We start from the raw sequence: 17,764 nt of genomic DNA, 5'->3' as shown, positions 1-17,764 counted from the left end.
TCAATAGAAGAGACAGTTGAAGTATGCACATTTGAAAAATTGCATCTATTCCCTAAGAAGATCCTTCTTATTAGAATGAAACATTTCAATTATTTGTAGAATTAGCAGATAACAGGTCTCACAAATGTTTCCTAATTTCATGATAATAGGAAGTACATACATATATATGCATATATATGTATATATATATATATATTGTGCAATCAGCCTGGTAAATAAAAGGAAATATCTTTTATTCTACAAATTATAATTTCTTAAAAAATGGATGTGAAATTTTTATTTTTCATATTCAATTCCATTTAAATATTCTATCAAGATTTTAGTTTTTTATTAAAAGATTTTATTAACATCCTATTTCAAAAATCAAGTTTAACAAACAAGTATTTAAAGATGGACTCTATAGGCAATCACTGGTACATAACTTTAAGAACAAAATTAAAATTAAACTAAGAGTTTATATGTCTTAGATACAAATCAATCTATGTAATATATCAATATGTCTATAGAATATATATCCAATCATTGATTTATATGTCTATATATTTATATTTGTATCTCTAAGTTCACATCAATGACTTTGAGTACCCAAATACTGAGTCATTGCTCTTCCACAGTTTGGATCTAATATCCACATACTAGGGAGACCGTACACTTTTTGTTGCCTTGATTTTGAGTTATCTCACTCAACATGATTTGCTCTACTTTCATCCACTTTCCAGAGGATGCCATTATTTTACCAGATTTCATTTCTAATGTCATACACCCTTCCTTAAAATTCATATAAAACAACTCATTGCTGTGTGTATAGTATATATATATATATATATATATATATATATATATATGGCATATCACTATTGGGAGCATCAATAAACATACCAAATTATCTCCTGGGTACACTAGTTGAAAGATCCTGGACAAAAAAGAAACAGGACACGCAAAGTTGAGGAAATTACCTTTTGCAAAAAGATGTTCTCTTTTTCTCTTTCATTTTTTTTTGTTTAAGATGTTCTCTTTCTTAATGCACATTTAAACCATTTCTATAGTTGGACAAGTAATACACTTAGCACCATCTTACTATTCCTTCCCTTTGCCTTTGAAAATCTAAGCTGTGATTTTCATTACATTTTTTCAATTGTTTTCCACTTTTTCCATCTTTCCACCTCTTATTTTCCAGCTCTAGAAGCAATTACTGATGTAGATTGTCCTATCCTATACAGGGTTTTACTACATTTATGCAACTAAAATAAATTCATAAGATGAACCAACATGACTTTCCTCTACTAGACTTTTACTGGAACATTACTTTGCACATAGCAGGTCAAAGGTTCTTCACTGTGATAAATATTCTGTTCTTTAATATATAAAATTTCATTCATGACCTGTTTTTAGTCATAGCCTCAGTCACTTCTTCCTCTCATTCTAAAAATTTAAAAAGTGGATCAATTTTCTGAATATAGCAATATTTTTCTCTACAGTTAACAAATATTTTAAAGAGAAAACCCTTGAATGTTTTGGATTATTTGTGATTTAACAACAAATCATGAAATAACTTGCCTTTACTCATTTCTTACCATCTTTACCATCTCAATCCATTACAATTCCTTGTCCAACTCCAAAGACCTAAAGCTATTCTTTTTTTTTTTTTTTTTTTTTTTTTTTTTTTTTTTTTTGTCTACGTCAGTCATCAGTCATGGGGCTTGGAGTCTGGGCCTGGGTGCTGTTAATGAGCTCTTTAGCTCAAGGCTACTACCCTACCCGCTTGAGCCACAGCATCATTTCCGGTTTTCTAGTGGTTAATTGGGGATGAGTCTCATGTTCTTTAGTGTCCAGGCTGGCTTTCATCTTCTGTCCTCAGATCTCAGCCTCCTGAGTAGCTAGGAATACAGGCTAAAAACTATTATAAAGAACTTCAGTTCCTAAATCGCAGATGAAGTGTGTGTGAACACAAGGACTACAACTTAAGCCACAGTTCCACCTCTACTCTGCTACTTATTTTGGCAATGCAGATTCATTTTCCACCTTGGCTTGCTTCAAATCTCAATCTTCAAGATCTTCCTGAGTAGCTAATTTATCAGCTGTGAGACTTTAGCACTTGGTTTAGTTTTATTTTCTTATTAGATTTTGGCTCATACACAATAAATATTTTTAATCTCCCATTCTTGGAAAATAACTGTATTCTTAGTTTTTTGTAATAAACTTTTCATTACTTTCCTGTTAATTAGTTCCACTTATTGTTCTGTGTATTGATGAGCCACAGATAAGTCCACACTTTATTTCTGGACCTTGAACTATATAATCATAGTATCTCATTTTTTTGCCATCACTTTAACGGCTATCTGATTTGATAAGATAAAAATTACATCTCTTAATTTCAACTGAACTTTATATCCATTTACTTAATCATGAGTAATACCTAGCCTACAGGCTTTATAAAGTCTAAGAAACTATTTCATTTGGTCTTCCCAAGGAGGCAGCAGAGAGGACTTGAAATTCAATTAATTTGAATTTTTTCATAGCAATAATAATTTATATGAAGTGAATTACAGTAATAAAAAATTGGAAGGGAAATCTATCACCAAATAGGCGGGTGATATACAAGCACATGACAGAGAAAATGTTAATATTTTCAATCAGCTTCCCAGTGCTTGTCTGCCTGTATTTCTGGTAACAAGGAGTGTTAAGGGATCTGTGAGTGCACACTGTGTGTGGTAAAAGTATTACATTTCAGTGATGAACCTTGTTTCTGATCACTGGTGTTGGTGGTACCAATGTCTTTGTCCATTCAGATGGTACTTTATCCAACTTTATCTACCCATTTGATCAATAATCTTTGCAAAAACTGATTATCAGGTTAAAATTAAAGAAGTTACACTGCACAGAAAAGACCTCAATATTCAATGATATAATGGGTGGATATGAGCCAAATGCAGAATGTAGACCTAGAACATTGTCTAAAGCAAATAATCATCTCTAAGTCAACACAAAGACTGAATAGTTATTCACACAAACGTATGTAACATCTTAAAAATGATGACTGCAAAGTATAAAAGTTAATGGTTCCCAGAGAAATGAACAAATAATCGTTATTTTGTGGAAATCAAAAAGCCAATCTGGAATATCATTATAGTTCAAAACATGACATTCTCAATTAATTGGCAGGCAAATGCATCTGGATAATACCAATGCACTTCAATGGAATCACAGCAAGCTACTTTTTCTAAAATTCCTTATGTAGAAAAAAAGAAAACAAACAAAAAAAACATTTCAAGGGGTATGATGCGTTTGGACAGTTTGTGAAAGAATACAAGATTGTGTGGTGTCTGTCATAAAATTTTTTTAAGCTTTGATTTGTCTTGGAAAAATCATCTCACTTAGCACAAAGCACTGAATAAACATTGAAGTGTTCTGGGCTTGTGATAAGACAATGTCCATAACAAGTAATTCACAACTGGCCTTTTCTATTCATGGAATAACTGGAATATTTGACACATGAGATGAAGAATTGTCCCTGGAAGCTAGGCATGGAACTGTAAGGATGACCTGTTTGGGTGACTTGGTTTTATCAATGAAATAAGCTTCGGTTAACATTTAAAATTTAAGTGATCTTTACTACAGATGGAGTGCCAGTAAAGGTTGCCTTGTAATCAAAACCAATTGTATTTGTCAAGAAGAACTGCATTATCTTTGACTTGGTCCAAGTGATTTAATTTCATGCTACTGCATAATACACCAAGACAGTGTTTGAACAAAGTCATTGTATCACCAAAATACAATGTCAACAGTAGTGTCATACATAACTTTTGTGAAAAACAAGGGAAGACACTAGTTACTGGTCATAACATTCTTACCAGCTAACATCACAGGCTTCATTTGAAGTTCTACCTATTACAATTAAGTGATCGAATTTTCATTACATTTAAGAAGTGAATTGCAGCAATTATTTTATATGGCCTATGAATGATATTGTAAACATACAATACTTGGCAGTAAACAACAAGAAGTAAACATTCCAGTTAGGTGCACCCATTTGTCTGTTTGGAGTTTCAGTTAATTCATGTTGATTTATTGACCCTACTAATTTCTTTTTGAATTATATATGCAGTTTATAAACATTCTAAATGTAACAATTGTGTGTTTAAATATGATTCAGTGTGATTTCTATGTGTGTATCTGTCATGCATTGTTGTCAAATATCTTAAAATGGTGCTTAAGATAAATCATATTATTTGATTCTATTTTCTTCTAAACCCTTTATATGAACATATTAACCCTTTTCTAAGCTCTCTATCCATACATAGTATATCTCTGCTGAAATCAATTCTGAGGTAAACAATATTTTCCATATTATATATTTTAGTGTTATTAGAGGTGTAGTCTTTACAAAATTGACAATTTCATCTCTGTCATAATTATGGTTCAACAACTATTTATTAAAACATACAGGTAAACTAATAAACATGTAACTTCTGTAAGTTTCATAGAAGTGCAAGTGTTATATTCTATACTACACATACATGTATGACATAATATGCCTGGCTCTTCATCATTTCTTAATGTAATGTTTTCAGATGTGTATTATCTCTACACATGAGAAAGGTCCATGAAAGAAAAAAAAATGACTGTGAATTTTGTTTACTCTGACACACTGTGATCAGAGTCACTTCTTGGAAGATGGGCAGCATTTTGGGACCTTATTAAATTATTTAATTATCGTGAAGCAATTATCCAGTTGCCAACATTATATGAATATAATATATGTTATTTACTCTCTATGTTGCCTTTTTGTTATCATTATATAGTTATAGAAAGTGATTACAATTCCATAAACTATGTTATGGGTACAAAGCTTCAGGGTCAGTATCACCCCTTCTTTTATTTTCCCCCATAATATACATTGACTATAATGAGTACACTTTTGCTCTGTTTTTGTGTCTCCCCTGTGCAACACAATACATATTTCCACTTCCTAGTGTGCATTTTGAGAAACAGTATTTTAATTGTTCAGAGGAGTTAAATGTTTGGATCCCAGTGTCACATAGCATACTGATTATCAGTGTTCTGTGTTGTCATTTTTTCAGAATCTTTTGCCAAATGGTGATTTTTGTACATTAATAAGTAATTACAAATGTTTTTTAGTGAAATAATCCAATGTTATACTGACAAAAAGAAGTCATTAAATTAACACAGTTTTCAGAATTACTAAACTGGAAAACGGGGATTAGAACCTAAATCTTTTAAATATTAAAGCTGATGTAGTACTTTATTCCTTGGTCCCTCTGAGAAAAAAATCTGAAAGAATTAATATAGATGGTTCCTTATGGCTGATCTGAAAAGAAATATTAACAATTATATATGATTGGTTTCTTTTTCCTTCTTGCATCTATTTAAATTACAGCTGAATAAATTTCTTAGGAAGACTAATTCTATTTTTTTCTGTTCAAATAGTCAGATTTGGGGCTGAGAATATGGCTTGGTGGTAGAATGCTTGCATAGAATACATGAAGCTCTGAATTCAATTCCTCAGTACTGCATAAAAAGAAAAGACCAGCTTTGGCTGGTCTTTGGAGCTTTGGTTCAAGTGCTAGCCTTGAGGAAAAAAAAAAAAAAAGAAGCTCAGGGACAATACCCAGGCCCTGGGTTCAAGCCCCATGACTGGCAAAAAACATTGTCAGCTTTTAATCACAACTGAATCCACAATAAATTAGTGCTAATGTTCTTTTACTTATTGTGAAACAGTGTTATAAAATTGATTTGGTACTGTTGTCAGTTACTTCAGTTAATGTTTAAGTTCAAAGTTTAGAATATAGGTTGATATTAGTTTAGTAAATATGTATTTTATAATAGGACCAGGTATAATTAATTTTAATGTGACCAGGTGTGATTAATTTCAGTTGTCATTTATCTTGTGTATTAGTAATGATGTACATTTAAGGATTATCATATTATTCTTGTTTATTTAGTGTTTGATAATCTTACAAAATCAGATCTTTTTATCATTATTTTCTTCTACATGTTTGATACATCATGAAATGGTAGAATTAGACATCTTCTCATGATTTTTTAAGCCAGATATTACATAATATTAGTGAATACTGAATGCTAATTAGTAGAAATAAGAGAAAAAAATCTTACTTTTTCACATTATTTCAACAATGTTATAAACTACTGCTTGTAGTTGAAAAGGAAATAGGATATCAGTGTTTTTATTTTCTGTTATTAGGAAAGTCATACATAGATATTTATAGTGGTAGTTTCTTCAGATCATGTGAACAAATTGTACTAAATTACATTGAATTAAAAGAACATACTCTTCTAGCCTTTGTCATTTTCTTAAATATACTGGAAAACAGTTAACTCTGAATCTTGTGTGATATGCAGTTGTTTCAGGAAAAAGGAGTAATTTATGTTTCCTCACCTCATGGATTTCACATCAGTCAGAAACACATGGAGAGGCTTTCAATGAGGCATCCAGAAGAATGCTCAGTGTGATGTCTGACAGTTGAAAGTGAAGCTGGAGGAGGATCCAGAATTTATAAGGTTGACTTACAAAAGACAAAAAAAAAAGTTAAATAAATGACTTTCTGGTTTTATGTTTTGTTGTGTTAATAAAAAATGAAAGTACTCATCTATATTATAATAATTGTTCTGGTTTGGGCAATTTCTTTTTTTTTTTTTTGCCAGTCCTGGGCTTGAGCTCAGGGCCTGAGCACTGTCCTTGGACTTTCTCAAGGCTAGAGGTCTACCACTTGAGCCTCAGCACCACTTCCAGCTTTTTTTCTATGTATGTGGTACCAGGGAATCGAACCCGGGTCTTCGCGCCTGCTAGGCAAGCACTTTAACCATTAGGCCAAACTCCCGGCCCCTGGGGCAATTTCTTATAAACCATTTTTTAATGTTTCCTACCTCATTTTAATGACATTTTGCATTTTCTAATCCATTTGAGGCTATTAATTTTTGTCAGGTTTTCCAAATATATTTTCAAGTTTCTAATAATATCTTATGATTTCATTTTTTAATTTTATATCATATTTTGGTGAATTATGGGGCTTCCTTCAGGTCACTTCCAGATTTCAGGTGTTTAAATGAAGTTAAAAGTCTTAGGGACTTTGCTGCCTTGAGCTGACTTTGAACAGTGATCCTCAGATCTCAGCCTCCTAAATAGCTAGAATACAGGTGCTAGCCACCAGCACTCAGATTGGCATCATCTTTTAACTTCAGTTTCCATTGTTTATTCTTTATTTCTTCCTTCCATTCTTTCTTTTCTTCCTTTTTTCTTTTTCTTTCTTTTCTTTCCTTTACTCATTTCTTCCTCCTCCTTTTCCTTCTCCCTCTCTTCCCCCTCCCCTCCTTCCTGCTCTTCTTCTTCCTCTTCTTCTTCTTCTTCTTCTTCTTCTTCTTCTTCTTCTTCTTCTTCTTCTTCTTCTTCTTCCTTTCCTCCTCCTCCTCCTTCCTTCCTCTTCTGAATGTTTTTATTATACTTAATTAGTTGTACAAAGGAGTTTTCATGCATTACCAAACTTTACTGATTCAGTGCATCTTGATTATTGTCACCACTTAACATTCTCACTCCAACACTTCCATGTCACCCTTCCACTTACTTGTCTTAATTTCAAGTTATGTGTTGAATTTTTTTGCACTTTAACCAAGCAGCTTATGTGTACAGGTTTTAGATCATAACAACAGTTTCAACTTTCATGCAAGTTTTCACCAATATACAGAAAGCATTTTATTTTCAGTACCATATTTGGACCCACTTTATGGCTTTGATAGTTGTTCATCTATGAAAAAAAACTATCTTATTTTTTGTCTCTCCAGGGAAATTATGATGATCAAAGTGAAGGAAGCTATTGTGGATATACTTATGCATGTATTGAAATAATATGCTAAATGCTATTATCACATAAAATGAATGCAAGAAAATGAAAATGCACAATAAAAGAGGTATTTGTTTTATTAAATTCATTGAGGCAAATAGAAACTTAAAAAGTTGTATATCAGGCAAGGAGGATCTTCAAACAACCGGGAATGAAGATCAGAATGTGAACTCATCCTTAACAAATGCATGAATATATAATCTAATAGGATTAATTTTAATCATAGAGATTAAAAAAAGCAAATTTACCTGATCTTGAAAGTGAGAACACACATTTGGAGTCCAAAGGTTAATACATTACCTTCAAAGAGCAAAATTCAGGGGAAGGAGTATAATACAAATAGTGATAACTAATGAAATCAGATAGTCAATTCAAATTTATTATTTTCTCCAGTGACTGATGATTGGTTTAATTAAATATGCTTATTCACAGAAGACAGCTTTCTAGGCACTAAAAAAGAAGTTGAATAATTTGAAGGGATTTTGGAGATAGAAGAAATAGTAGGGAATGTGATATAAGAGGGAAAGATTGTGAGAAAGCGAAATAATACTGAAAAAAAGAAGGAAACTAATAATGAAATGTTAGAGATAGAAAATATACATATAAATGAAGCTGAGATTTGAATTCGCAATGACATGTATTTTAATTTATTCTGTACCAAGCTCTCTTGTAGGAAGATTACAATGCCTTTAAATCGAATAAATCTTCTAATCCCCATTTTAATGAGATCTTAATTCTCATATTTTAGATGAGGAAAATTTAGATTAAATATATTGGTAGTAGATCACAGAGTGCTTGAATGTAGATCTGGCATGAGTCTGGAAACAGTATATCCTTTTAAATTTTCAGACTTCGATAAAGAAAAGAAAAGAATAAAAGAAAAGACAGGATAAACAGTGAAAGCAGAAAAGTCAGCGTGAAGAAGCACATGAGCTGGGCATGGCTCTCACCTGTGATCCTAGCTACTCAGGAGGCTGAGATTTGATGATCAAGGTTCAAAGCAAGCAGGGGCACTAAAGTCCCTGAGACTCATCTCCAATTCACCACTTGAAAACTGGAAGTGGCGCTGAAGATCCAGGGGTAAGAAAATATCCTCGAGCTGTAGAGCTCAAGGACAGCACCCAGGCCCAGAGTTCAAGCCCCATGACCACCACCAACAACAACAACAAAAAGTGGCTGGGAGAGGTAGTAAAATCAGCCGTCACTTAAGAACAGATATTGCACATAAATATGCTATATAAATTTGGCATTGACAGTAAGAGAGAAGTAAAACTCAAGACGGATTAAGACAAAATTTTTCGATCCATTGTTGCCGATATATTTTCCATCTCAATATTGTTAAACAATATATAGGCAAAAAATCGTAACTGTATTTGTTAAATAAAATTTAACATTATTTTATTAGTATTTTATTACATAAGAAGTACTTAAAGAATTATTTTTTCTTCATTTTTTTCATATATTTTTTTATTGTAATTAAAAGAAGGGTTACATGATATTTGCCAGATAGAAGGTGCATTAATTCACATACATTTATACCCTTTCACATGTCTTGGCCCCCATTTCCCTCCCCCCAACCTGCATCCCTCATCTTGTTTTCCCCCCTTCCATAACCAATATATCCGATATATCAGGTAACAAAGTGAGATATTGTAAAATATGAGATAACCAAGGGATAGCAAAAGAGATGAGAGATAACATAGAACCCTAAGAACAACAACCATTCATTATATGGTTTATGTTTCTATATCCTAGAGATCTTTGCATTTAGAGTCCTACTATATGACCTTTTGTATCAAGGTTTTGCTGTATTGCAAATCTCTGCTAGGAGACCCCAAGGTTAATACTGATTATGACAAATGAGGGAAACCATTGAGCCTAAGTTCCTTTGAGTCTGGCTTACTTCACTTCATATGATCTTTTCTAAGTCTTTCCATTTCCTAACAAATGGGGCAATGTCATGTCATTCTTTCTGACAGCATCATTGAATTACATTGTGTACAAATACCACATCTTACTGATCCACTCATCAACTGAGGGACATCTAGGTTGGTTCCATATCTTTGCTATGGTAAATAGTGCTGCAGTGAACATTGTTGTGCTGGTGGATTTAGTATGCCCTAGATTCTGGATGGTTGGGTAAATGCCAAGTAGTGGAATTGCTGGGTCATAGGGGAGCTCTATGTTTAGTCTTTTGAGGAACAGCCATACTGCTTTCCATAGTGGTTGAACGAGTTTGTACTCCCACCAACAGTGTAGTAGTGATCCCTCCTGGCCACATCCCCTCCAGCATCTGTTGTTATTCGTTTTCTTGATCCTGGCCATTCTAACTGGAGTGAGGTGGAATCTTAGAGTTGTTTTGATTTGCATTTCTTTTATGACCAGAGATGTTGAGCATTTCTTCATGTGTCTATAGGCCATTTTTGTTTCTTCTTCAGAGAAGACTCTCTTTAAGTCTTTGGATCACTTTTAATGGGATGGTTGTTTCTTTGGAGATTAGTTTTGGAGTGATTCAATTTTTTGAGTTGTTGATATATTTTAGATATGAGGCCTTTGTCTGTTGTATGGTTGGTGAAGATCTTCTCCCAATCTGTAGGCTTCCTAATTAGTTTACTAGCTATGCCTTTTGCCATACAAAAGCTCTGGAGTTTAATGCAGTCCCACTTATCCAGCCTTTCTCTGATTTGTTGTGATTCTTGGTTCTTATTAAGAAAGTTTCGACCTGTGCCAAGGAGGCCTACTGTATCTCCTACTGCTTATTGTAAAGTTTTCAGAGTGTTGGCTTTTACCTCGTGGTCTTTGATCCATTTGGAGTTAATTCTAGTGCAGGGTTACCAAGACGGATCCAACTTTAGTTGTCTACATGTGCTTAACCAGTTCTGCCAGCACCACTTGTTGAAGAGGCTGTCTTTCTTCCATTTTATTTTTTTTGGCTCCCTTGTCAAAGATTAGGTGGCCAGAGGTCTGTGGTTTAGGATATGGGTCTTAAGTTCTATTCCATTGGTCTTCAGGCCAACACCAAGCTGTTTTGATAATTATTGTTCTGTAATAGAGTCTAATGTTTGGTATTGAAATTTCTCCAGCGCTGTTCTTTCTGCTAAGAAGTGTTTTTGCTATATGGTATCTTTTATTATTCCATATGAAATTTTGGATTGCCTCTTCTATTTCTTTAAAGAATGAGATTGGGATATTGATGGGTATTGCGTTGAATTTTTAGATAGCCCTTGACAAGATTGTCATTTTCGCAATATTTATTCTTCCAATCCAGGAGCATGGGAGGTTTTTCCATTTCCTCAGTTCTGCTTTAATATCATTTTTCAGAGTTATAAAGTTTTCATGAAAAAGGTCCTTAACATTCTTAGTTAAGGTAATTCCTAGGTACTTTATTTTCTTTGAGGCTATTGCAAAAGGAGTTGCTTTCCTGATTGTTGCCTCATTCCTCTCACTGTTGGCGTAGAGGAAGGCAGTTGATTATTGAGGGTTAATTTTATAGCCTGATACCCTTCCAAAGTTTTGAATCAGCTCAGTGAGCTTGGGAGTAGAGTCTATAGCATTCTTTAAATACAGGATCATGTCATCTGCAAAGAGGGAAAGTTTTACTTCCTCTTTCCCTATTTGGATCCCCTTCATGCTTGCTTCTTGCTTTATTGCACTGGCCAGGAATTCTAATACTATGTTAAACAGGAGTGGAGAGAGAGGGCATCCTTGTCTTGTTCCTGATTTTAGAGGAAATGGTTTTAGCCTTTCGCTTTTAAGTATAATACCAGCTGTGGGTTTGTCATACACAGCCTTTATTATATTGAGGAATGTTCCATTGATTTCTAGTTTCTCCAGAGCTTTTAACATAAAGGGGTGTTGGATCTTGTCAAATGCCTTTTCTGCATCTATTGAGACAATCATGTGATTTTGTCCTTGCTCCTGTTGATGTTTTGAATTCTATTATTTGAGTTGCCTATGTTGAACCAGCTTTGCCTCGTTGTGATGAATCCTGTTTGATCACAGTGTATAAGTTTTTTTCATGAGTTGTTGTAGACGGTTGGCCAGTATTTTGTTGAGAAGTTTTGCATCGATGTTCATCAAAGAAATAGGTTTATAGTTCTCCTTCTTTGATGAATCTCTGTCTGGTTTGGGGATGAGGGTTATATTGGCTTCATAGAATGAGTTTGGTAAAGAACCTTCATTTTCAATTTCATTGAAGAGCTTGAGGTGTGATGGTGTGAGCTCTGCTTTGAAGACCTTATAGTTTTCAGCTGTGAATCCATCTGGCCCTGGGCTTTTCTTAGGTGGAAGTTCTCTAATTGCCATTTCTATTTCAGTGCTTGAAATAGGCCTGTTGAGTTGGCTTAGTTTTTCTTGCTTCAGTGTGGGTATGTTAATATGGGCTAGGAATTCATCCATTTCATCTAGATTCTCAAATTTGTTGGCGTAAAGATTTGAGAAGTATTCCCTCATGATATTCTGTATCTTGGTAATTTCTGTCGTGATTTTACCATTTTCGTCTGTTATTTTGTTTATTTCTGTATGCTGCCTTCTTTTTTTGGTAAGATTTGCTAAGGGTTTGTCAAGTTTGTTAATTCTTTCAAAGAACCAACTCCTTGTTTTGTTGATTCTTTCTATAGTTTTTTTGGATTCCAATTCATTTAATTCTGCTTTGATTTTAATAATTTGCTTTCTAATGGGATTAGGGTTGGTTGGTTGCTCTTTTTCCAAGAGCACATATTAAATTGTTGGTTTGCGATTTTTCCAATTTGTTATTGTAGGCACTCAGAGCTATAAATTTTCCTCTGAGTACTGCCTTTGCTGTGTCCCAAAGGAGCTGGTATTTTGTGTGCTCCTTTTTGTTAAATTTCATGAACTGTTGGATTTCTTTTCTGATCTCTTCAATGACCCATTGGTGATTCAACAATGTGTTGTTCAGTATCCATGAGTTACAGGGTTTTTGTTGGTGGAGCTGTGTGTTCAGTTCCAATTTGATGCCCTTGTGGTCTGAGAGAGTGCAGGGAAAAATTTCAGTGTTTCTGAATCTGTCCAGGTTTGTTTTATGGCCTAAGATGTGGTCTATTTTGGAAAATGTTCCATGTGCTGCTGAGAAAAACATATATTGTGTTGTTGCTGGATGGAATAATCTGCAGATGTCTGTTAGATCTAGTTGGTCTATATAGTTGTTCAGTTCTAAGGTTTTTCTTTTGAGTTTTTGCCTTGTTGATCTGTTCAAAGGTGAGAGTGGTGTGTTAAAGTCACCAACAATCACTGTTTTGATCTATGTATGGTTTCAGTGAAAGTAAAGTTTTCTTGATGAAGTTCGGAGCTCTGGGATTCAGTGTGTAGATATTTAGGGTGGTTAGGCCTCCTGGAAGAAATATCCCTTTAGTAGTATGTAGTAACCTTCTTTGTCTTTTCTCAGTAATTTTAGCTTGAAATCTATTTTATCTGATATGGGGATGGCAACTCCAGCCTGTTTATGGGGTCCGTTAGCTTGATAGAGTTTAATCCAACCTATCATTTTCAAAAGGTGTTTGTTTTTTTGGATAAGTTGTGTCTCTTGAAGGCAGCAGAATTGTGGATGTTGTTTTTTGATCCAACTAGATAATCTATGCCATTTAATTGGAGAGTTAAGTCCATTGATATTGAGAGTCAGGATTGAGAAATATTTATTAGTTCCTGCCGTTTTTACAAGCTTTCATTAGGGCCTGTGTCTTGATAGTTTTTGTGGCACTTAGATGTTATGAGTTTTATGTGGCATGTTTTCTCTGTATTGGATTTGTGTTGGTTTTCCATCTTTGAGAATTTTCTGTATTGTTGGTTTTGTTGCTACATAATATTGAAGCTTTTCCTTGGAATGGAATGTTTTTATTTTTCCCTCAGTTATGAATGAGAGCTTAGCTGGGTACAATATTCTTGGCTGGTAGTTATTTGACTTTAGGGCATGGCATATATTGTTCCAATCTCTTCTTGCTTGCATGGTCTCTGCTGAGAAATCTGAGGTTATTCTGATTGGTTTGCCTTTATAGGTGATTGTTCTCTTCTCCCTGACTGTTTTTAGGATCCTATCTTTGGCCTCTATTGATCCAGTTCGGATTATATTGTGGCAGTGGGATGTCCTTTTCTGGTCAGGTCTGTTTGGGGTTCTAAAAGCTTCTTGTATCTGGATGGGCCTGCCCTTCTGGATATTTGGAAAGTTCTCTGAGATGATTCCCTGAAGCATATTTCCAATAGTATTGACTTCTTTCTCTAGACCCTCCTCAATACCAATTAGCCTTAAATTAGGCTTTCTAATTGAATATTGGACCTCCTGTAGCATTTTCTCATATTTCCTAGATTTAAATTGACTCATTTTCTGTTCTTTTTCTATAACAACTAAATTATCTTCAACCCTGGAAATTCTCTCTTCTGCATTGTCTAACCTGCTATCAAAGCTATCTAGCCTATTCTTCATCTCCCTTGCTTCTAATTGCTCATTTTTGATGCCTTGCCTCTCTTGTTTTAGATCATGTATGGATTTCTTTAGCTCCTTGATTTCCATTTGAGTAGTTAGCTTTATTCTCTTTGGACACTTGCTGGAGTTCACTGATCTTATTGTTTGTGGATTCTATGAATTCATCCATTTTTCTTTGAAAAACCTTTATTATGGCCTCCTTTATGGCTTCCCCTTTTTTACATATCACCTTTTATATGGTTTCCTCTTGTTTAGCTGTGGCTTCCTCCCTTATCTCTTTCTTTATGTTTTCACACTTTTTGTTAATGATGTTTATCAATTGCAATTGAATAGGACTTGGAAGGCTCTACCCTAGATTTGCCACTGACTGCTCCATTGCCTGTTTATGTTGGGTGGGAGATGCTATTCCTTGATTTGACATTTTTCTTGAGTTTCTTGTTCTTTCCGTTTGAGGATGGGAGCAAGATTAATACTAAACAAGATTATAATTTTTCAGATATAACCAACCTAGACCTTTTTAGTTGGCTGGTAATAGATATTAGCTCTTTTAGATTGGTAGTAACACTCTCTCTTTCTTTTTGTTCACTTACATATAAATCTAATACAATCACAGATGACCAATTTATGACCAAAACAATAAGTCCCTCAATCCAATCTCTATTGTATAAGTCCCCCTGGACCTATAGTATAATTGAACACCTAGATACACAGCATTGCTCAACAACCATCAAATGTGGATCCATGCATTATAAGAGTTGAAGGATGAACAGAGGACCAGAGATAGAAAAATAATATGAAAGATGACAAGGAAGGTAGGAAAAGAATAATACAGGAGTGTAAGAATATTATAGTAATGAAGAAAGGGTATCATGTATGGATAACTGCCCTAAGGGGATAGACTGGTAGAGTATTTGTGTAGAAAGTTTAGATGAACTTAGATTAAACTTATCAAAATAAGAAGAGTATTAAGAAGAATATATAGAGAAAAGAGAGAGGTTGATATAGGAGATTTCAATGATACCAATTTAAGAAAGAAAAGAAAAAAAAAGAAACAAATCAGCAACAAAATAAAAAATACAGAACACACACACACACACACACACACACACACACACAAACAAAATGAAAACAAAAACAAAAAAAAGAAAAAAGAAAAAAAAAGAAAAAAATTGGGGGAGATTCCTCACTGTTCTGGGTTCTTACCCACGAGATACTAGGGTTGAGAACCCGGAGTTTAAAAAGCAGTTGACTGTATCAATATGGATATCGTTTTTGTTAAACATTACCCAGAGCTGTCACTGTGTTTCTCGGAACGACCACAGTGACAGCAAGATTGCGGGAAAAGAGAGGAGAAAAAAAGAAAAAAAGAGAAAAAAAGGAATGAATCATAACATTAGAAAAAAAGGTGTAGGTTAAATGGCAAAGAGAAAAATAAGAACATTTAAAAATGCAAATGAAATGGGGTAAAAAAATAAAAAAAGGATATTCTTCAGTTTTGTTTGTTTTTTTTTTTTTTTGGTGGGGGAGAGGTTAGGAAACTTGTGTCTCCACTAAATTTGGATTCTAAACACTTCACAAAATCTTTTTCTCTTATAATTTGGCTTTGCGGTTTTTTGGATGAGATTGGTTGGTTGGTAAAACAAAGCTGAAAGATCTGCGGGAGGCTTTGTTTACCAGGTCTATGAGCAGCGCTTGGGGATGGACTTCAGCAGCACTGGGACAGGATTTCTAGCTAAGGGATCTCTGGGATATCCTTTGCCAGTTAGAAAGATGGCGCTGTCAGCAACACCTCTCAGGCTCCAATTGCTTTGTCCTGGGTCGTTGCCAGCAGTCAAGATGGTACTGCTCTCAGCTGGTGGGGGAGGGGCTCCCTCTCAATGCTGTTCCTTGAGCAGAAGTGGAAACTTCTTGGAGGTACTCACAAATTGCTGGATTCTCTGGTTCCATGAAGCTGGGAGGTCCATACAAGGCCAGGAGTCGGCTCTGGGCTCGAACAGGCTCTGTGTGGCTGTGTCTCAGCTGGCGGGTCTGCGCTGATGTGGAGTGCTTTCTCTGCTCTGATTCAGAAGAGCCTTTGTCTCCCAGGGGCTCCACGGCGGAACTCCACGCTCTCTTTTTGTGCTGGTATTCTTCCTTTTTTTCCTCTCTGCTTCAGTTCTCTGTGGTCCTAAAGCTTACTTGGGATCAATTTCTGTTAGAGGACTGTCTCCTGCACTGCCAGTACATGAATTTGGCAGGAGCTCAGTATGTCTCACCCTGAACTGCCGCCATCTTCCGCCGAACCTCTCTTAAGGAATTATTTAAACCAAGAGATATATGCATGAGAATGTAACCCCTCTATACAGTATCCCAACAATAAAATACAAAAGAAAAGAAGAAAGAAAGAGAAAGAGAGAGAAAGAAAGGAAGTAGGAATGAAAGAAAAGAATGTAGTAACAAGCTGTACTCCCATGGCTCACAAATGTAATCCTAGCTAATCAGGAGACTGTGATATTAGGATCACAGTTCAAAGCCAACCCTGGCACATAAGTCCATGAGAAACATCTCCAATTCAACACCAGAACACTGGAAGTGGCGCTGTGGCTCCCAGGCCCAACATTCAAGCCCCAGGACGGACAAAAAAAAAATCACTGCCTGGAATTTTTTTTTAATATTTTTTATTGTAATTAATAAAAGGGTTACATGATATTTGCCAGATAGAAGGTGCATTAATTCATGTACATTGATACCCTTTCACATGTCTTGGTCCCCATTACTCTCCCCCCAACCCCCATCCAATATATCAGAGAACAAACTTAGTTAATGAGTGCATCAACAAGATGTGGTATTTGTACACAATGGAATTCTATGCTGCTGTCAGAAAGAATAACATCACCCCATTTGTTAGGAAATGGAAAGACTTAGAAAAAATCATATTAAGTGAAGTAAGCCAGACTCAAAGGAACATAGGCTCAATGATTTCCCTCATTTGTCATAATCAGTAGAAACCTTGGGCTCTCCTAGCAGAGTTTTGTAATAGAGCAAAACCTAGATACATAAGGCCATACAGTATGAGTGATTGTTGTCCTTAATGTACTATGTTATCTCTCATCTCTTTTGCTATCCCTTGGTTATCTCATATTGTTACAGTATCTCACTTTGTTATATGATATATTGGATATATTTGTATTTGGTTATTTGAAATTGGATAGGGAAGGGGGAAAAAGAAGATGAGGGATGGGGGTGGGAGGAGGGAAATGGGGACCAAAACATGAAAAAGAGTATGAGTGTATGTGAATTAATGCACCTTCTATCTGGTGAATATAATGTAACCCTTCTATTAATTACAATAAAAATATATGAAAAAAAGAATTCAAAACTTAATTAAGTAATGAAATATCCCAGTGAAAAAGCAAGTGAGCAAACGTTTTTTTTACATACTTATTAATTTACTAGGTCTTTGCCTGAGACT

The sequence above is a fragment of the Megascapheus bottae genome, chromosome 11 (genome assembly GCF_031878675.1).
Source record: "Megascapheus bottae isolate mThoBot1 chromosome 11, mThoBot2.hap1, whole genome shotgun sequence".
In the NCBI taxonomy this organism is placed as follows: domain Eukaryota; kingdom Metazoa; phylum Chordata; class Mammalia; order Rodentia; family Geomyidae; genus Megascapheus; species Megascapheus bottae.
The sequence above is the reverse complement of the archived record's forward strand: the minus strand, read 5'-3'. Positions refer to the sequence as shown.